Raw genomic sequence first — 22,804 nt, forward strand, 5'->3', positions numbered from 1 at the left:
ATATCTTCCAGTTATTGATTGGTTAAACCCTAGAGATTATCTAGGTGCACAGAACACGAGCCAAAGAGAAGGAGAAAGAGAAGAACTTGCCTGTGATTTCAGTTATGAAATCTCGGCGTCGTCTTTAAGTTTTCCGGCAATTACTGCAACACTGTCTAGCCTCCTATAACTCCATCTCTAAACCTTACTCAACCTCCTTGATCCTTTCTGTAAAATTCCCCTCAAGCCTTGCTATGTTTCTTTCACAACTGCTCTCTATTTCTCCCTTTGTATCTTGGGTACGTGACAATGCTTTTGTATTCTAGAACCCTAAATCCATACACTGTTCTATTTATATATAGAGACGTAAAATAAACCCTATTGCCTGTACGTGTAGAGACAGAGCCCTAATTATAATCCCCGTTGGCCCATAACAAAACCTACGTCGTAAAACAGTGTCGGCTACATACGAACTCCATTATACAATTAACACTATAACCTAATGCAATAAATAAAACCTTAAACTTAATCCAATTAAAATAACCCACGAAATTGAAATAATTAAACAAAAATAATTAAACTAAAATAACCAACCAAACTAACACAAAACAAATAACAAATAACAAATAATTAAACAAACAATCAAAAGACAACAATTAAAATCATTAAATAAAACAAACAAAACAAAACAATTAACAAATAATTCAAATTCTAATTAACACAATTAAACAAATAATTAAATAAAATGCAACCAATAATAAAATAAATTCCAGGAATATCCTTTAAAATTAAGGGTATTACAGGTGCACCTTCCAATACTAAGCTTCCGTTGCCTGGTCCCTTTTGCTTCACCCATTTGGTATATTTTTTCCATTATTTGTTGTTTTTTTGCACATTAAAGACAGTGTACAGATTAAGTTTGGGGGTGTGTTAGCATATTTTACATGTCGCACTTACTTTCTATGCATGTGGTATAATTTGAGAGTCTTGGGCTATGATTTTGATCTTTTGAGGACCGTGATACTTATAATTTAAAAATTGCTTGACTTGAGAATCCATTACTCCTTGTATGCTTTGTGGATGCCATTTAGGAGTAAATTTTTCAAAGAATTGATATCTTGTTTGCATTTGTGGTCCACATCATCCTTATCTTGTGATTGTTTTGAGATTCACTCTAGGATTCTACACTAGCATAGGCGCACACTAGCATTCATTTGTGGGATACATGCTTTGTTGACTATTGATTTGGTTATATCCCAATTGAGCTAGTAGTGCATTGAAAGCTTTCATTCTTAATAAAGGTGGATAACAAATCCTTTTCATTGAATAACTAGGATTCTAGCCTCATCAAGCACTGAATTTCTCGCGCCGAAAGGTGGAGGGCCCAAACTCTAGGTTAATAATTGACAAAAAATAAAAAATAAAAAATAAAAAAGAAGAAGTTACAAAGGCAAATAGAAAAAAATAAAATAAAATAAAATAAAAAGTGAGGACTTCTCCCAAAAGGTGAGAAGTGGGACATAATTAGATGGAGGTTGTTTTGATTTGTATCTTAATTGATTTGAGCTTGTAAGTCCTTAGGGGTATTTAAACACCTAATGCCCTAAAGTTGTCTGGTTTGGGAGTCATTGACCTAACACTCGACCTTATGGATCACTAGAAAGCTTAATAGATCAACACATTGCACCATGTTTCCATCTTTGATCCTCTAGGTTAGTAAAAATAATAATAAATAAATAAATAAAAATTGAGTGAAAAAAATAAGCGCATCTAGATGAATAAAGCTTTAATAAAAGGTCCACTCTTTGTCTTGATGATCGGTACTAGATTTGTGTGCTAGTTTGAGGCCGGATGTGATTATTTCTTTGGTTGGCTTAGATAGAGACATATTTGATGTTGGTTCACTTAAAAAGGATTCTAGAGTTATTTTGATTTGCATGATCATTATCTTCATGTGGGGAGGACCATACTTGCTTGCTTGATGTTGAGATTTTAGGAGATTGCTTGGGGTTGAAAAATTGCATACTTGAGGTATTTTTCTCCCAATACTTGTTTTGTATATTGGTGTCTCTCTTGTGAGAAAGAGCTCAATGCTTGTGGGTACCATTTCTGGAAACCCTCACGAGACTTCACTCATCCACTAGGGTAACCTAGGGGTTTAAAAGGCTTGTTGCATATGCTAAATGCAATCGTATTCCCTACGAAAGTGGCGTTATCATTTTATTGCTCTCTAGATTCGTAGTTATATAGTTGTTTATTTCTTTATTTTCTTTGTAGTTCATTGCTAGGGACTAGCAATATCTAAGTTTGGGGGTGCTATAATTCTGTAACGACCCGGTCATTTTACTTCCTTTCCTTTTCTCAGAAATTTTCTTTTTTCGTCTTTTCCTTATTTCGTCATCTTCTCGTTTTTCACTTTTACTTGCATAACCTCATTTTTGGTGCTCGGATTTGATTCCGGCCTTGCACACATCCATGATATTTAATTTCCAAGGTATTTACATTTTTACTTTTGTAGAAAAGCATGTAAAATGTTTACTTTTCTTATAAAGGGCATAAATGCATTACTTTTGGTAATTACTCTAAACTTGAGGGGTTTTTGTGTAATTAAATAAAGTAAATATTTTTCGTCTTAGGGACCATTTTGTAATTTAATTTAGAAGATATTTTCAAAAAGAACCTTTTTGCAATTATTCAAAAATGTAACAAGTGTCACTTTCTTATGGTGCCACTTGTAGGCATTTGGGTAGAGTGACTTGGAACCATAATCTATTGACACATGGAAGGTGGAGATTCATCCACTTGTTGGCCTAGGATTAGATCACTTGTTGGCTTGGATGGTTGACAAGTGTAGGCCTAGGATTAAACCTAGAATGGAACCTTAGGATGATGACAAGTGTAGGTCTCACATTTAGTCTTGCAAATTACTTTTGGGCCATTTTAGGATTATAGTTTTAAAGAAGGGTTTTTGTGCAATTGACCAAACTAGTGTGTGTTGACCATGGTGTAAGACCACATTGTGAGTGAAGAATTTATATTTCCTCCACTCACATTCTCTCACACTTGGCTTCATCATCTCCCTCTCATGTAAAGAAAACCCTAGCCTCCATGGAAGAAGCTTGAAGCCTTAAGCTTTGACCTTCATTTTTTGCTACCTTCCACTCACCCTAGACCTTTAAGCTTGGAACACTTTAGATTCCTCTCACTCTCCTCTACAAAACCCTTGTTTGGTTTTCCATTTTTAAGCTCGGTTGCCTTGGATTCAAGAGGAACAATCCTCTTGTGAGGTAGGGGGTGTTATCATTTATCTTCCAACTAATTTAATTGTTCTTATAGTGATATCCAAGTTATTTGCATGTCTTGTATTGAAATAAAAAATAAATGACTAATGGTAACTTATATGAAATTCACTTTAGACTTGATAAATGGTATGGCCATGACTTGATCTTTGTTGTGTATTAATTTGGCATGATTTAAATGAGCTTTTAAATCTAGAGGATTAATTGATTTTATGTTGATTTAAATTCAAATTAATTATACCATGCTTGTAATTCATTTGTGACTTGATATAAAGCATGGCCATGAATTACTCCATGTCATTTATTAAATTGGAATCATTTGGACAATTCTTGAAATCTAGAGAAATTACCTAGTTGGTCTACTTAATTTCTACCATGTTAAACTAATGATTTAGTCATGTAATCCATGGAACTCATTGTGTTTTATCACATATCATGACTTGTTGCTCTACTTGTTGAATTTGGAAACTTGGGATATTATCAAGAACATGACTAAGTTAGGACTTGGTTCTAGTACGAGGGATTGTCCCTCTACAACTATAGTGCGCCCTAGGGGAGGGTACCCATGGGTTAATAGCCCTAAAGTGATCTCAAGAGTACAGTTTTAATCTGGGCAATATCCAAGTATCCACTTTGGCTTGATTTCGCATTTAAATTCTAAGTTGTTAACTTTGTGAATTTACATCTCATTCTGCTATGTTGAAAGTTCTAATGTCACTTTGATAGCATGAATTAAATTGAATTGAATTGCAAACTTGGTACAAAGATAAACCCATGCATTCCCTACGAGTAAACTTGTTTACTCACCCCTAAGTTACTGGGTGTTTTTCCGGTAAAGAAGCCATAATGTGGGATGCACAACAATCTTAGACTTGCTAGACTACTTGGAGTATTTTTTTGTTATGTTAGAATATGCACATGTTAGCATATCTTGTTTCATTTTGCTTACTATGTCAAAAACTTGTATTTATTGTTCAAGTCATGTAATGTGCACTTAAGTTCACCTTTTGATACTCTATGGATGTGTTTGTAATGAGGCCAAGGGCCAAGAACAATTATATGACAAGTATGCTAGCCTAACTTCATTGTTTGTCTATGGAAATTATGGGATTAATGCATTGAAGGGTTCTATTTTGCATATGACATGCCATAAGGCCATAGGCCATTGCAACACATCTATTTTATCACATTACATATGCTTGCATGCTCACTTTGGCAAATAACACCATCCTTGATGAAACAAAAACTCTAAGTAACATTTTTAGGGAGTTTTACCTTATTTTGTTCCAGGGGCATTTCGGATATTTCACAATGCGTTTTTTTCATTTTTCCTCAAGAGTTACGTAGAAAACTTAATTTTGAAGGGGGTTTCTTCTTTGTATTTTTCCACAAAAGACCATCTTGGCCTTCAAAAATCTTTTTTTTTTCCGAAAAATCATTACTGCCAGGTTTTTGCCGATTTTAGTGCAAATATACTTCGTACTATTCATCGACTTTTTTTTTAAAAGTGTGACGACCGATCCGAAACTTCCAAGGGTCTTGTGGGTATATTTTAAGATTGCATTTTCAATTTAGGCAATTTAAAAACCTTCCAAAGCCCCATTTCCTTTCTTTGGGCAGTAGCTTGAAATGATTTTCAACTTCTAGACCTGATTTTCTTGAGGGTATTTTGGGCATTTTATAATGCATTTTTTTGGTTTTCGTTCTCGAGAACGGGTAGAAAACTTGATTTTAGGGGGGGTTTCTTCTTTGATTTTTTCCAAAAAAGTCCGTTTAGATACCCATTTTTACTCTCAGTTGTAACAGTAATGAGTTGATGGCACTGTAGCTGTCACGGCCTTCGTCGGGCCGCCGCGACGTCGATTTTGTTTTTAACCTTTCTCCCTCATCCGGACTCCAAATCAAGTGAATTTTTTTTTTGAAATTGATTAATTTTTCATTGTCTATCCAACGGTGTGCTTAGTTATACCCGGATATTTCTGAATAATTACCAGTTTACCCTTTTAGCTTTATTGCTCGTTCTTCTTTGTTTTGTCGTTTCTCCTTCGTCCGGACTCCGAATCATGCGATTCTTGAGTCCATCTCGATTAGTTTTTCATTATCTTTCCAGTGGTGTGCTTGGTAATACCCGAATCTATATTTTTTTAGAAATAACCATTTTGACCTTGGGACTATTTTTGTCATATTTCCGATACTTTGCTTCCGCATTCGGACCCATCAATGGGTCAGCACAGGATACACTAGGTTTAAAAATCCAGGGTCATCTCAATTTCTGACTTGGTGTCTACTCAAAAAAAAAAATGGAACTAATTCATTGAACGATATTGTAAAAATATCAACATAGAGTTCTATTACCAAAGATAGAAATATTTTCTCTCTTTAGAACTAGGGTTTTGGGAAGAAAGTAAGGATAAAAATGATGATGCCAACCTCCAAGCTAGCCCTTGAGGGTTCCATGGCCACTACAGTGAGGGCTAAATCCTTCTCTTGGGGCTAGAGATAGCTCCTAGGCTTACTTCCTAAACCTAGCTTTTGTGTATTTTTGGGGATTTTAGTTGTAATAGATGTTTTGACCATGAATAAATATAGATTTTGTAATTTTTATTTAATTTTTATGGATTAATGCTTTCAATTGATCATTTAGTTCTATCCATATGTCTATGTATGCTAGAATTGAAGTTCATATTTTTGTCTCTAGATTTAATGAAATTGATGCATGTTTATGTGTGTTGATGTTGTTAATCTAGTGATGGTCAAGACATGCTGCTTAATTGAATACTCTTGTGGTTTATTTGATGGTTTATACTTATTTCTTGATGAAATGTGCCACACCTTTAGTTTAACTAGTTTAATTTTCATGTCACTAGTTTAGTTGTAGTGTAATTGCTTTAATTTCTTAGGTAGGTGAACAATCCATTCTTGTTGTTTGATGTTCCATATTTATGAGTGCAAAGAGTACATTTCTCTATACTTTTGTGTGTGCACTAATTATGTTTTAATTTAATGGTTATTGGTCTCATTTGATAGGTTGTGCTATTCACTAGATTGATAAGACAATCTATACTTATTTGCCATCCATCATGCTTTATTTTCAATTAGTGGCACACACACACACATTTTATAACTTAGATTTCCCCATTAATTTACAATTGCTAGTGTTTGGTGAAGTAAAGCTTAATGTTGAACTCTAAGCCTCAAGACTTCTCTCTCCTATATCTTTCCCTAATTTCTAGATTATTACTTACTTGCATTGTTTAAATTGAATCTTAGTTTAATTAATCAATCAAACCATCTTTTGATCATTCGACCTACTACTCCATCATTGATTTCCAAACAAAAATACGTTCCATTTTCCTTGGGACGATCCCTACTTACTCTAGCTACATTAATAGTTAATAGTGGTAGTGGCATTCGATAAATTCAAACTTGGCCACACTACAGACTTCTGTGCTTCGGTGCCCGATGACACACCACGGCGTGCACCAACGTGCATGCGGCGTGCGCCGTGGGCGCCCATGGTGCCCCTTAACGCTCCGTTTTCAAATGGTCATATCTCCTTCGTCTAAACTCTGAATCAGGGGATTCTTGAGTCTAACTTTATTAATTTTTCGTTGTCTTTCCAATGGTGTGCATGGTGGCACCCATTTTTGTTTTGAAAAGACTACTTTGCAACTAAGCATAATTGGTGTGCACTTGCCGCGACGGCACCTAAATTGCAATTTAAAGTGTGGCCAAGTTGGAATTTATAAAATGCCACTACTAAATCTAACTAAAATATAGCTAGGATGAGTTGGGATTGTCCCAAGGGATTAGTTGCATATTTGAAATGGAAACAAGGTTGGATTAGTAGGTCGAGTGATCAAAATGTGGTTTGTTTGATTAATTAAACTACAACGCAATTAAAATTAAAGCAAGCAAAGAAAATAATTTAGAATGTAGAGAAAAAGATATAGAGGAGAGGGCTTGGGGTTTTAGAGCTCACCACTAAGCTTTACTTCACTAGACACTAGTAATTGTACATCAATAGGGAAATTGAATTGCAATTTGTGTGTGTGTGTGACATTAATTGAAACTAAGCATGGATGGTAAATAAGTATGGATTGTCTAGCCAATTCAAATGGAAAGCACAACCTATCAAATGAAACCAAAATCCATTCAATGAAACCACAATTTATGCACACACAACTATCTAAAAACATACACCATTTGCATTCATAAGTATGGAACACCAAGGAACAAGAATAGATTGTGCACCTATCTAGGAATTTAAATAACTACACTACATCTAGACTAAAGACATGAAAATTAAACTAATTAAGCTAAAGGTATGGCACAATCCATCAAGAAACAAGTGTGAACCATCAAATAAATTACAAGAGTGTTCAATTAAGCACTATATTTTGATCATCTCTAGATTAACTTCATCAATTCACTTAGACATGTATAAATTCCATTAAATCTAAAGAAAAGCACATGAATCATCCATTCTAGCATACATAGACATATGATTAGAAATAGATAATCAATTAGAACCATTAACCCATACACATCAAGTAGAAACCACAAGATATATATATAAATCCAATATCAAAACATTTATTACAATTACATTCCCAAAAATATACAAAAGACTAGGTCTAGGAAGAAAACTTAGGGGCTACTCTAGCCCCAAGTAGATGTTTAGCCACTCATTGAAGTAGTCATCCAACCCTCTAGGGCTATCTCCATGGTAGGAATAATCTCCTTCTTGATGGAAACCCTAAATGAATGGAAGAACTCCTAAAATGGTGTATAGCTCTCTAATCTCTAGCCTCCTCTTCAAGATTTCTCAAATTGTCTTTTGTTCTCTATGATTCTATATATGTAAAATGGCTCAAAACCTTTATATAGGTAGCTCAAGTGTCACACCCAATCGTCTGGACTCGTGCACTAGGGCCCTTTCAATGATTGCACCATGAGCCATCTTTTAGTGAGCTGGATTCTGTTTTACTTCAGACTTAAGGAGGTTCGATCGATCGAATTCAGATGAGATCGATCAAACTATAGCCAGATCCACCGAAGTTTGGCCAGATCAATCAATCCTTGGCGGCACCTTTTTGGAATACAACAAATCTCTGAGATATTTTGGGGTATTTTGGGAAGAAGACAAAAGTGGTAGGTGAGGATAAGATCAAGGAAGTTCGATCAATCGAAAGAATGGTGAGATCGATCGAAGATGGAAATTCTTGAGGATAAGGACAAGGTGTTTGATCCATCTTGATGAGGCTGGATCGATCACTGTGAGATTGATCAAAGCTTTGTCAGATCAATCGAAGCTTGCTGTTTTCCACCACTTTGTTCCTTTTTGCTCCTTTCTTCCATTCAGCTAGAGATAGCTCCTTTTAGGCTCTAATTGGGCTGAATTGACTTATTTTGGGGATAAGCGCCTGAAAAAGGTAATAACATGAAATTAGTCTAAGATGAGAAAATAATATATATAAAGGTTCTAGAATACTCAAGCTTAGGGGGTTTAAATGCGCACTTTTCAGTGCTCATCACACACCCAAACTTAAATATTGCTAGTCCCTAGCAATGAACTACAAAGTAAAGGAATGAAATGAACAACTATACAACTATGAACTAGAAAGTAATAAAAGGATAATGCCACTTTCATAGGGAACACGATTGCATTTAGCGTATGTAACAAGCCTTTTAAACCCCTAGGTGACCCCTAGTGGATGAGTGACATCTCGTGAGGGTTTCCAGAAATGATACCCACAAATATTAAGCTCATTCTCACAAAAGAGGCACCAATATTGCAAACAAGCATTGGGAGAAAACTACCTCAAATATGCAATTTTTCAACCATTTCCAAGCAATCTCCCAAAATCTCAATATCAAGCAAATAAGTTTGGTCCTCCACACATCAAGAAAATGATCATGCAAATCAAAACAACTCTATAATCCTTTTTGAGTGAACCAACATCAAATATTTTGCTATCTAAGCCAACTAAAGAAATGATCACATCCTTACCCTCAAACTAACACACAAATCTAGTACTGATCATCAAGACAAAGAGTGGACCTTTTATTAAAGCTTTATTGATCTAGGTGCATTTATTCTTTCCACTTAAATTTTTTTTTTTTTTTTTTCTATCCCTAAGGATCAAAGATGGAAGCATAGTGCAATGTGTTAATCTATTAAGCTTTCTAGTGATCCATGAGGTCGAGCGTTAGGTCAATGACTTCCAAACTAGACGACTTTAGGGCATTAAGTTTTCAAATATCCCTAAGGACTTACAAGCTCAAATCAACTAGGCTACAAATCAAAACAACCTCCATCTAATCATTTCTCACTTCTCACCTTTTGGGAGAAGTTCTCAATTTTTTATTTGCTTTTGCAACAACTTCTTTTTTCTTTTCTTTTCTTTTTTTTTTTTTTTTTTTTTTTAGCATTCAATTATTAACTTTGAGTTCGGTGCTTAATGAGGCTAGAATCTCAACTACTCAATGGAAAAGGGTTTATTATCCACTTTTGTCAAGATGAAAGCTTTCAATGCACTACTAGCCCAATTGGGATATAACCAATTCAATAATCAACAAAGCATGTACCCCATAAATGAATGCTAGTGTGCACCTGTGCTAGTGTAGAATCCTAGAGTGAATCTCAAAACAATCACAAAATCAGGATGATGTGGACCACAAATGCAAGCATGATATCAATCTTTCGAAAAATTTACTCCTAAATGGCATCCACATGGCATACAAGGAGTATTGGACTCTCAAGTTAAGCAATTTTTAAATTTTAAGCAATATAGTCCTCAAAAGATCAAAATCATAGCTAGTCATGGACCAATCATAGAAAATCTCTCAAATACATAAGTCATGCTTAAAATTTTGAATTGACAACAAACACTACAAATAACACCCATTACCTCAAACTTAAATAGCACAGTGTCCTCAATGTGCAAAGAAATTAAAGGAAAGAGTATATCAGTGCAGCTATGTTAAAGAATGGCTGGGACAGAAATATCCAAAGTAGGTGATATAACTCCCCCAAACTTGGGATTGATAGTGGTACTGGGAGAAATGTTTATCAGATAACAAAGGGGATAATAACAGTGCACAGTGGACATGCAAGTGTAAATGGGATAATAAATGAGCTAAGGAGAAAGGAATAAGGATGGTCCTAAAAAATAATTTGGGCAGCACTCTCTCACTGAAGTCACTGGAATGATAATGGAGTCAATCACAGATAGATATATCAATACAGCAACTGGACATCCAAAAAAATCATGCATAGGATAAGGAAAATAAAAACAGTATAAGGTATAACACAGTATTTGGGCCAATAGACTGGCCGCAAAAATATGATAATAGTATCAAAATAACAGCAAAGTATCACAGATATATAAAAATGAGGGTAGAGAGATAAAGGTCAAGCAAATGAGGACGGTCTAGCGGGTCATGATCTCCGGATATCTCTGGATAAGTCCTGTAGCGTAGTCAGTACATCTGTACAGAGAGTAGTCACATCTGCTCTAAGAGAGATAACCGCATCCTTTAATGTCTGGATACGCTCTCCTAAGCTGGGTGTCTGAACTAGAGCGTAAGGGATAACTGGATCATGAAACTGAGGTATATCCTGACCCTACTCCTGATAATGTAGTGGCGACCCTGCCAGAGAGTGATGTGGTGACTCTTGTGGAGGCTCTCGCTCCAGATCGATATCCATATATGTATCCGCAGCCACCTGTGGGTCTACTAGATCATTTGTTGCTGCTGCCTGTAGCTTTATCTCTGCTAACTCTGCCTCCTCTGCTTCCTCAGCTACCATGATGGCCTCATTCTCGAGACTCTTTATGAGAGCGTTATAGCTCTTGTTCCAATCCTTCTTGCAATAGTGGCAAGCTTTTGGCTCAGGATAGTCTCGGAGAATCTGGGTAATAAGACGTCCGAAGGGGAGGAAAGTAGCTTGACCATACTTGGTCTTGCTGATAAAGCTCGCATACAATCTCATCATAACACTCCAGTAGAGTGCTGGGACAGAAAACCAATGCCCTGTATAGAAGGCGTAAAGGGCAACAAAAAAGTCTAAACGCCGCTGGATCTTACGGTCCGCCATAAATACATTTCGAAAGAGAACCGAATCAAAAAACCAAAAATTGTCGGGCAAATAAGTCCGGGTGGCGAATGTCTCGCCATTACTGTAAGGGCCTGTCAAAGCAATGGCCATGTCCGCATCAGAAGGCCTCCTCAAAATAGGATAAGCAAGACCGGGAGGGCAGACGTGTGGGCGTCGAGAAGAAGTGGTCAATGACTCAACTGTGATATGGATGAAACGGCCATCAATAGTAGTCCGCAGCTCTGATAGATTACTCGGGCCAGCTGGAGGTTCTGGTAGAAGAACCAGATAAGCCGCGGGTAAACTGGGTAGGCTACCAGGGCTAAAATAGCTGAAATGCCTCGCCAGTCAATCTCGTTAAAAGCTGCCTTAGTCAGAATCGACCAAGAGAAAAAGACAATGTAAAAAAAAAGACTCATGCGCCACTGAAAGATGTGAGTATCTCCGGATAGGTCTATCTCGGACCTGGCCTGGCTGTGCTAGAGGTGGTGAAGGAGATGGTATGTGCTCAGCTGCATCTACTGATGAAGAAGATGAAGATACAGCAGTAGGAGAGGCGAAATGCTCAGATTGAGCTAGAGCTAGCTCCTCGTACTCCTCAAGTTGTTCAGGCTGCTCTGGCTGCTCTAGCTCTCTACTCGCTGTCACACTCGGCAATGATACTACCAGTCAGTAATAGTCTTGACTTGGGCCATGGCCTGCAAAAGAAAGAAACACTTGTAATTGGAGTCAGTAAGAAGTATAGTATATGAAATAAAGAATTAAAGCACACGAATAGAAACATGTTTGTCAGGTTAAGATAAACAACTTAGAATGAATCACATGAATCTATACAAGTGATAATGCAGCCAGGTATAGACATTGAATGTGCAGATAAGTGAAGCATGCTAAACAATATAAGTATGAAATGCATCCAATATGAAAAACACAGGCATTAGGCATAAATAAACTAGCATGAACACTATAGAGGGTGCAGAGATATAAATATGCAAAGTGATGAAATTTGATCGATCAGGAAAAAGATGAAATCGATCTAAGTTGGATCAATCTGGACATGGTGAGATCGATCTTTCTCTGATCGATCAGAGAAAAATGTGATTGATCGAACTCTGCAAAAATACGAAAAGTCACAGATCTGTGACGTGGACAACACGGGGGCACCTGAGCAAGCTCGTGGGTCCCTCTACACATCAATAAGTCACTATTGGTCACTTAAATAGGCACGTGACCTCCTAAATCGAAATCGGAACAAAAACATACAAATATATATATATATATATATATATATATATATATATATCCATATATACACAAATGCTTTGAGGCTTCAAAAATGGCAATAATCAACATGGGACTCTAGATCTAAGCATGGCAACATGGAAACTCAAGATGTGAACTTAAGATCGAAAGTCAAAACTTACTAAAATTAAATGAGAGGAGTGGTCCAAGAAAGAGAACAGATCTAGGAGCGAGGAAGAGATTGGAAGCTTTAAAGATGTCGCCAGAGGTTGGGAAGATGATGAACAGTGGTGGGAGAAAGGAAAGGGTCAAGATCGATGATGAAATTGATCAAAATGACCCTCAGGTCATATTTTTAAAAACGATCTCTGACATGTTCGATCGATCACTAGGAAATCAGATCGATCATCTGGACCACAAAACAACAAAGTATTTTTGAAAATTTTTGAATTTTTCAAAAAAAAAAATATTTTTGGATTTTGGATTTATTTATTTTTTTATTTGAATATAAAATAAAATAGTTTTAGATTTTTAGAAAATAAAATAAAATAAAATAAAGGTAAAAACAAAAATCAAAATCAAAATCAAAACAAAATATTTTTGAATTTTTAAAAACAAAAGTCAAAGTCAATCAGGATGCATTCAAATCGATCGAACATAGATCGATCAAAGCTCGATTGATCCAATAGGTGAAAACCTGCAAACAAGTTTGATCGATACACAGAGAGGTGATTTTTGACGGGTTCAAAAAAATTTCTAATTATGGAATGAAGATCGATCTGAGAAAAATCTTGATCGATCTTGGAACACTCTGATCGATCTGAAATAAAGTTCGCACGATACACAGAGAGCTGAAATATGCAGGAAATTCTCGCACAATGGGACTGAGAGATGATTGGATGCAGAGATGAATGTTCGATCGATTGAACCTCTTCCGAGATCGATCGAACAGGCACAAAATGCTTGATTTGAACATGACAAGGCACGCATTCTCAATCAAAGTCCCTGACAGTGTGTATGAACCTAGAATATATCTAGACGATGCAAGAAATGAAAGGTAAAATAGAAATGGGAGAGAAATAGGGTTGTAAACCCTACGAATGCTAGTCTTTAACGTCTCTAGCAAGACGTTAGGCTCTTTTAGTCTGGATCAAAAATCTTGTTGTGCATCCCCTCCTTGAAGGGTTGAAAGGCACTTTGAATCCCACCTAACAAATGGTCCCTAGAGAACTTGTTGTATTTGAATCAAAAAAGATTGATTGTCCTTGGTCTATGCAATTTTTGGGCTTCCATGCCCTTTCAACATTTGGTTTCAACACAACATTCTTCAAAATCTTTTTGGAAGGCAAACCTTTTAAAATTCCACTTTCAAGTAAAGAATCAATTTTATCAAATTCATTTTCAGTACACTTTTCCACAACACACACTTCTTCATGCTTATCCATTGAACTCGGGGTTGGATTAAATATATTCAATTTCACCTTCATATGCCCAAATGAAATTTTCATTATCCCCATCCTACAATTGATATTGGCATTTACGGTTGCCAAGAAGGGACGGCCAAGGATAACGGGAATTTGGCTCTTAGGATTTGGGACCGGTTCCGTGTCAATGACAACGAAATCAACAAGGAAGACGAACTTATCAATCTTGATCAAAACATCCTCAATAATACCCCAGGGCTTTTTGATGGATCGATCGGCAAGTTACAAAACTACCGACGTTGGTTTCAAGTCTCCTAAGCCTAATTTGACATACACTGAATATGGAAGAAGGTTAACACTTGTTCCTAAATCTAGAAGAGCCTGGTTAATGACATGGTCACCAATGATACAAGAGGTAGTAGATGAACCGGGGTCCTTAAACTTTGGGAGAGTGTTATGTTGTAAAATAGAACTTACTTGCTCTGTTAAGACCACTTTCCTTGGTGCTTGGCTTTTGTTCTTCCTCTTTTGGGTGTAAAGATCTTTCAAGAACTTAGTATAAGCCAGAATTTGTTTGATTGGATCCAAAAATGGAAGATTAATCTTCACTTGCCTAAACACTTTAATTATTTCATTAGTCTTGGTCTTTTGCTTTTCAAGAGAAATGGATCCTTTCAAGGCATTCAAAAATAGAGCTTTAGGCTCAAAAGTTTTTCTAAAATTTTTCCTTGAATCACTCTCAACACAAGAATTTTTCAAATCATTGTTCAATTCATCTTTCAAATCATTTCTCACAACTTTCTCAACAAGATGATCATGCACATGCAATGAAGGAGGAATAAAATGTGAAACGGGATAGGTGTCAACTTTTGGTTACAATGGTTCACTCTCTTCATTATGGATTCCAACTTGATTATTAACAATTTTCCCACTTCTCAAAGTTGTCACCGCATTGACATACTCAATTGTGTGACCTTCCAATGAGGAATTTGACTCTACAACAAATTGTTGCTTTGGTGGGGCATTTAAAAGCATTTTCCCTTTCTCTCTAGCATTCAAAGTACTAGCTATTTGCTCGACTTGGATTTCTAGCTTAGCAATGGATTGGGAATGGGAATGGAGCAATTGAGTGTTTGCCTCCAAAGTACCCAAAACGGTCAACATTTTTTCCTCAAAAGCGGGACTCCTTGAGTTTCCTTGAGAATACGACGATTGATTAGGAAAATGAGAGTTAGTAAATTGATTTCCATGTGATGATTGAAAAAAAGATCTATAACCTTGGGAACCTTGGCTTTGCATTGGAGGTGGAACATACTTATTTTGAAAACCACCTTGGGGAGGGTTTAAGCCTTCCCCTTGGCTTTTCCAAGAGAAGTTTGGATGGTTCCTCCGCCCGGGATTATAGTGTGAGCCATAGGGATTATTCTCTTGGTTAACAAAAACGACATTTGCTTATTCATGGTTCTCACTTTGCACATGTCCATGGGGATAATTGGAAGTAGAATGGAAGACACTAAAACAAGTCATGCAAGATTCATTAGATGCATGATGAACATGATTAGGGGAGGAAGGCGCTTGATTTGCCGAATTTTGGTATATCAAAAATTAATCAAACCTTTGAGATAAAGATTTCACCTTGGCGGCTATGTCATTGGAATTGTCAACTTGATATAAGCCGACATTCTTCCGTCCACCTAGATTTCTACCATTTTTAAAGGATAAAGATCTATGCATTGAATTCTCACTCATGCTTTCATACAACTACCAAACATCATTTTCATGTTTATCAAGATAAGAACCACCCATGGATGCATCAACCATTCCTTTTTTATTATCCGGCAAGCTTTTAAAGTAGTATTGGACTAATTGCCACTTAGGAATGTCATGATGTGGACACTTCCTAAGTAAGTCATTAAATCTTTCCCATGCCTCATGAAACAATTCACCTTCCCCTTGAGAAAATTCACGAATAGAAGTTCCCATAGCATTGGTCTTTGATACCGGATAGTACTTCTTTAAGTACTCTTGTTGCATTTCTACCCAAGAAGTTATCAAAAAAGGCCTGAGATTGTTGAACCAATATTTTGCTTTGTCCTTAAGGGTAAAATGAAAGAATTTGAGTCTTAAAACTTCTTCTGGCATATCCGTGTATTTCACGGTGGAACACACTTCAAGAAACTCATCCAAATGCTTATAAGGTTCTTCACTTGGAAGTTCATGATGGTTGGGAAGCATTTGAATAGTCTGTGGCTTAATCTTATAGTTATGTGCTCTAAATGGGGGCAGTTGAATGCATGTAGGTGCATTGTATTCATTAGGCACATAATGATCACATAAAGCAATGGGAGGATTCACAACCGGCGGTACTACACGAACACCTTGGTTGCCTTGCATAATGGGAGGTTGTGGAGCAAAAATTGGCCAAGGCATTCCCAATGGAACTTGGCCTTGTTGTGGAATAAAAGGTCTTGGCATACCTAATGGTACTTAAATATTGTCATGATGCACATTGGGGTGGAGGATACCTTGTTGGTCTATATGACCAAGGTCCTCCACATGGTCATTATTTTGCTCCTCCATTGGAAAAATGGAGTGATGAGAACTACCCCTTCCCCATGGATTATGAACAATGGATTCAAGAGTCAAATTAAGAGGGACAAGAGTAGGATTAAATGACCTACAAACATGCATGCATAAACAAAATAAAAACAAGAAACAAGCAAGTAGCAATCACTTCGCCTCTACAACAAATCAATAATCAACACTCATCCACATACATTGATCCTATACTCCTATGCTTGAACAATATGTAAAGAAAAATAAATTGCCTCAACGTGGGCCGATGATTTAACTAGAGATTGAGTTAGAAAGAGCTCACAAAGGGTCCTTAAGTAACTTCAATTTAACTTTCAATTTTCAAGGCTTGCTATGCTTTGCAAATTCTTAGATTTTAGCCTTTATATGCTTAGCTTAGCTCCTTGCTTTTCAATTCTCCTTTGCTTGACTTCCTTTGCTCAATTCACCTAGCCAATCAAGAAAAAACACAATAAGTAACTAAAGATAAAATAAAGTAAAAACACGATCAAAAGAGTACTAATTCCTAATTGTTTCCAAAATAAATACGGCGTTACCAAATCCCCAGCAACGGTGCCAAAACTTGATGTGCACCTGCCGGGATGGCTCCCAAATTGCAATTTAAAGTGTGGCCAAGTTTAAATTTATAAAATGCCACTACTAACTCTAACTAAAATATAGCTAGGGTGAGTAGGGATCATCCCAAGGGATTAGTTGCGTATTTGAAATGGAAACAAGGTTGGATTAGTAGGTCGAGTGATCAAAATGTGGTTTGTTTGGTTAATTAAACTACAACACAATTAAAATTAAAGCAAGCAAACCAAATAATTTAAAATGTAGAGAAAAAGATATAGAGGAGATGACTTGGGGTTTTAGAACTCACCACTAAGATTGACTTCACTAGACACTAGTAATTGTACATCAATGGGGAAATTAAATTGTAACTTGTGTGTGTGTGTGACATTAATTGAAACTAAGCAAGGATGGCAAATAAGTATAGATTGTCTAGCCAATTCAAATAGAAAGCACAACCTATCAAATGAAACCAAAATCCATTCAATGAAACCATAATTTATGCACACACAACTATCTAAAGACATATACCATTTATATTCATAAGTATGGAACACCAAGGAACAAGAATAGATTGTCCACCTATCTAGGAATTTAAAGCAACTACACCACATCTAGACTAAAGACATGAAAATTAAACTAATTAAGCTCAAGGTGTGGCACAATCCATCAAGAAACAAGTGTAAACCATCAAATAAATTACAAGAGTGTTCAATTAAGCACTATGTTTTGATCATCTCTAGATTAACTTCATCAATACACTTAGACATACATAAATTCCATTAAATCTAGAGAAAAACACATGAATCATCCATTCTAGCATACATAGACATATGATTAGAAATAGATAATCAATTGGAAGCATTAACCCATACACATCAAGTAGAAACCACAAGATATATATATATATAAATCCAAGATCAAAACATTTATTGCAATTACATCCCAAAAAATATACAAAAGACTAGGTCTAAGAAGCAAACTTAGGGGCTACTCTAGCCCCAAGTAGATGTTTAGCCACTCATTGAAGTAGTCATCCAACCCTCGAGGGCTATCTCCATGGTAGGAATGATCTCTTTCTTGATGGAAACCCTAGATGAATGGAAGAACTCCTAAAATGGTGTATAGCTCTCTAATCTCTAGCCTCCTCTGCAGATTTCTCAAATTGTCTCTTGTTCTCTATGATTCTATATATGTAAAATGGCTCAAAACCTTTATATAGGTAGCTCAAGTGTCACACCCAATGGTCTGGACTCGTGCACTAGGGCCCTTTCAATGATTGCACCACGAGCCATCTTTTAATGAGCTGGACTCTATTTTATTTCGGACTTGAGAAGGTTCGATCGATCGAATTCAGATGAGGTCGATCGAACTATGGCCAGATCTATCGAAGTTTGGCCAGATCGATCAATCCTTGGCGGCGCCTTTTTGGAATACAACAAATCTCTGAGATATTTTGGGATATTTTGGGATGAAGACAAAAGTGGTAGGTGAGGATAAGATCAAGGAAGTTCGATCGATCGAAAGAATAGTGAGATCAATCGAAGATGGAAATTCTTAAAGATAAGGACAAGGTGTTTGATCCATCTTGATGAGGCTAGATCGATCACTGTGAGATCGATCGAAGCTTGCTGTTTTCCACCATTTTGCTTCTTTCTTCCATTCAGTTTGAGATAGCTTCTTTTAGGCTCTAATTGGGCTGAATTGACTTATTTTGGGGATAAACACTTGAAAAGGGTAATAACATGAAATTAGTCTAAGACGGGAAAATAAAATAGATAAAGGTTCTAAAATACTAAAGCTTAAGGGGTTTAAATGCGCACTTTTCAGTACTCATCACTAAACTTGTTCATTTTTAAAAAAACATCGCTTCAGCATTTGTTTTCTTTTTAGTTTCCGTGACTCATGGGAGGTCACATTGGTGTCATAGGGATGAAGTACATCTCTAGAGACTTGATTTCTATTTTTGCTTCCGCGTTCGGGATCCATTATCGGGTCAAACTTTGGTCATCACAGAACGCACTAGCTTGAAAAATCAAGGCCGCCACAGTGTGAGTACCTAGACCTACCAGGGCACACAACTATTCACTATATCTAGCTACACATCCCTAGCAATATACGCACCCTAACCACTTATCCTAAGGCTCAAGCTCATATCATGGCATATAACTATATACATGTATAAAGTCCATCCTATCCAAACATAAATTAAATTATCCAACCATGTATTTTAATGGTATGTCATCTAACAATTATGTTGACCTAATAAGAATAAGTAAGACTTAACTCTATGATTAATCTATTCCCTTATAAGTATAAATAGATAGGACTTAACTTATAAGTTAATCTGTCCCTAATATGCCCCCATTCCATAATGGTGCATTGATCCATAACATAACCAAATAAAGGTTTCTAATCCAAGGATGATGCAAATAATATTTACATCTAATAATCCAAAATAAACATGGTATAAATCATATATACATCATTTGCATTTAATTGAGCAAAAATAACAGTAAAAAGTAGCAAGCATTTAAATTATATCATAAGAAATTAACATGTATCTCAATTAAATTGTACATCTACATACTCTGATTAAATTAATTTAAATCTAAACAATTGATCAAAATAATTTAATCCAACCATTAATTTAATCTTTGAAATTAATTAAATTCCATACCTAGCATATAAACTTTAAATCAAGCATTTAAATCCTTGATAAGCGCCGAATCTTGTATATTCAAGCGCCCTAAATTGCATTAGTTAAGTTCTTTATTTGTGTATTTTATATAGATTATCTCCAATTGTATGTTTTTGCACATTTTCAGGTCCATTGGCCAAAAAGAAGCAAGAAGGATGCTTTGTGGAGTTTTGAACATCAAAGGTGCCAATTCTGAAATTCTGGCAGCAGTGAAGCCCAAACTTTGTTCACCATTTTGACCTTGTAAACTCGAGAACTGGACTTCTATTATAAAATGGCATATTTAGAGCTCTAAATCAGCTTCCCAAATCTTCAAGCGGTTCATCATTCGGAGCTCGGAGCAGAGAGTTATGGCCTTGTTACCAGAGGTGCGCAGAACTGCCTGGCAGCAATGAAATTCTGCCTTAATCTTCATTTTCGACCAACCATCCTTGAGAATTGGATCTCCACCAAAACATGAAGTTTTTAGAGATTTGAATTAGCTTTCCAAATATTTAAACAGTTCATCATTTAGAGTTCAGAACGCAAAGTTATGGCCATTTTACCAAAGTAGGTCCGGGAGGAGCAAACCAAGCATAGGGCATTCTGGCCAATTTTCGAGTGCTCGAGGCCTTATTTCGAGTGCTCGAAATTAGGGCAGATTGCTTCACGAGATCAGCAGTGGAGTCAGGACTTTGCTCGCCATTTTGACCCAGAAAGCTCGAGAACTGGACTTCCATCATAACATGAAAGATTTAGAGCTCTGAATTAGCTTTCTAAATCTTCAAACGGTTCATCATTCGGAGCTCGGAGCAGAGAGTTATGGCCTTGTTACCAGAGGTGCACAGAATTGCCTGGCAGCACTGAAGTACTGCCTTTCTCCCCATTTTCGACCAACCAGACTTGAGATTTGGGTCTTCATCAAAACATGAAGTTTTTAAAGCTCTGAATCAGCTCTCCAAATCTTTAAACAGTTGATCATTCAGAGTTTGGAGCACAAAGTTATGGCTGTTTAACCGAAGTAGGTCTGGGCGGAGCAAGGCAAGAATGGAGCATTCTGCTCCAATTTCGAGTGCTCGAGCCCTTATTTCGAGTGCTCGAAATTAAGGCAGAATTGCATCCAGAAATGGCCCATTTTCAGCCACTTGCATCTTGGGTTTCTCAATTCTAATTTCCCTCTTTAATGGTTGGTTGGAGATGTTGGTTGGTGGGGATTTTTTGAGCCTTATCTCTAGAAGATAAGAGAGGGAAGCCACACAATACATTAAGCTTCATTCTACGAGATTAGAGGAGAGAGAAGAGAGCAAGGAGAGAGTTCTTCAAGCTTGAAGAAAGAAGCACGAAAATGGAGGAGGTCTTCAAGCTTCTTCCTTCTTCCATTGCTCCTATGGGTAACTAAATCTTCTCTAGGGAGGTGATGAAGCCTCCTCTTTTGATCATGTTCTAGATTAGGCTATACTTTTGGGGACTATAATGTATAATGTATGGTAGTTTCATAGTCTAAGAGCATATTCCTTCTTGTAATGAATTTTAATGTGTAAATGGTTGATGTAAGTTCATTGTCATATCTTTGATGATTCTTGGATCAATCTTATTGCTTTTATTTTCATAGTGACAATGAAAATATAGACTATGAATGTTTTTCAAGGTATGTTGATTTTGAAACTTGATATTCCATTGCTTAGGTACCTCCTTTGATGGTTTATACTTGATTCCTACCTTCATGTGCTTCACTATTTGATTGAATGCTTGATGGTCTTTTGCTTGAGATAGTATATTTGATTCTACACCTTAGTTTAAGTAGTTCAACTATGGTAGCTTTTGATGGATCATTCTTGTTTTGATTAAGTGAACTTCTTGATGATTATTAAGCAACAGAGTTGCTTCATATTTCTTGACCATTGCATATATGCTATTTATCCCCAAAATTTAGACCTAATCTAGCATGTACTTAGGGTGTAGTGTGGATTCATTTCCCTAGCCTTCTTTACTTGTACTTCACTCCCTTGAATTCTTGCAATTTATTGTTTTATGCACTTTTAATTTCCTAGCTTAAGTGACATCCAACAACTCCTTATTACACCTTATCATTCTTAAATAACTCTAGATACTTAGGTTGCCTTAAGACTAGCGCAGTCCCAGTGGTTCGACTTACCCGACCAATAGCCCTATTTTACAATGATTCGTGCTATTGCGAAGGTTGATGTATAGTTGATCAACCGATCAATTTTTGGCACCGTTGCCGGGGACTGCAAACGGTTTAGCGACCAAAGTTCTAGGGTTAAATTTTAGTTTGATTGTGAATATCGTGTTTTGTGAATATTCCTTGTGTGTTTTAATCATCTTTAAATTATAAGTGACATTCTAGGAACTCGAAGCTCGCCGTGGGAATGCTAGCAAATTGTAAGTCTAGAGGACCCCGGGTAAGTCTCTTGACCTTCTAGTTTCGAATTGTGAATATCGTGCATGTGTTAAGCTTAGAAGTAGATAAATTGCAAGCCCTTGTCGAGGCTAATCTTTATTGTGTATTTTCAATTCCAAGCATCGGTCCTTGTCGTGGCCAATTTAATTTTTGTCTTGATAATTGAGGAGAAAGGGAATATCATATGTGGAGGTTATGGTGATGAAGTGTTGTGTTGATTGCTTTGTGTCTTGTTGAATTACTCCTAAATGGAGAATAATTATCTCCCAACTCAATTCTACACACCACATGCGTTTTGTGCTTTTTGCTCTAGTAATACACATCATACAAGAGATTATCTTCCAACGAGACAATTCTCGGATTTTTATCTAGAGCAACCACATGCAAATTTCTCTGATCCGGGTAGTGATCCATACTTCAATGGTTATAACTCGGGTTCAGGAGATCATCAAAACTTCTTGTGGCATGACCTAGGAAATTTGATAAGCGCTGAATACTGTATATTTAAGC

This window comes from Cornus florida, unplaced genomic scaffold (assembly GCF_030987335.1).
Source record: "Cornus florida cultivar Cherokee Brave unplaced genomic scaffold, ASM3098733v1 CherokeeBrave_3.0.0_Hap2_Chr08, whole genome shotgun sequence".
Taxonomy (NCBI): domain Eukaryota; kingdom Viridiplantae; phylum Streptophyta; class Magnoliopsida; order Cornales; family Cornaceae; genus Cornus; species Cornus florida.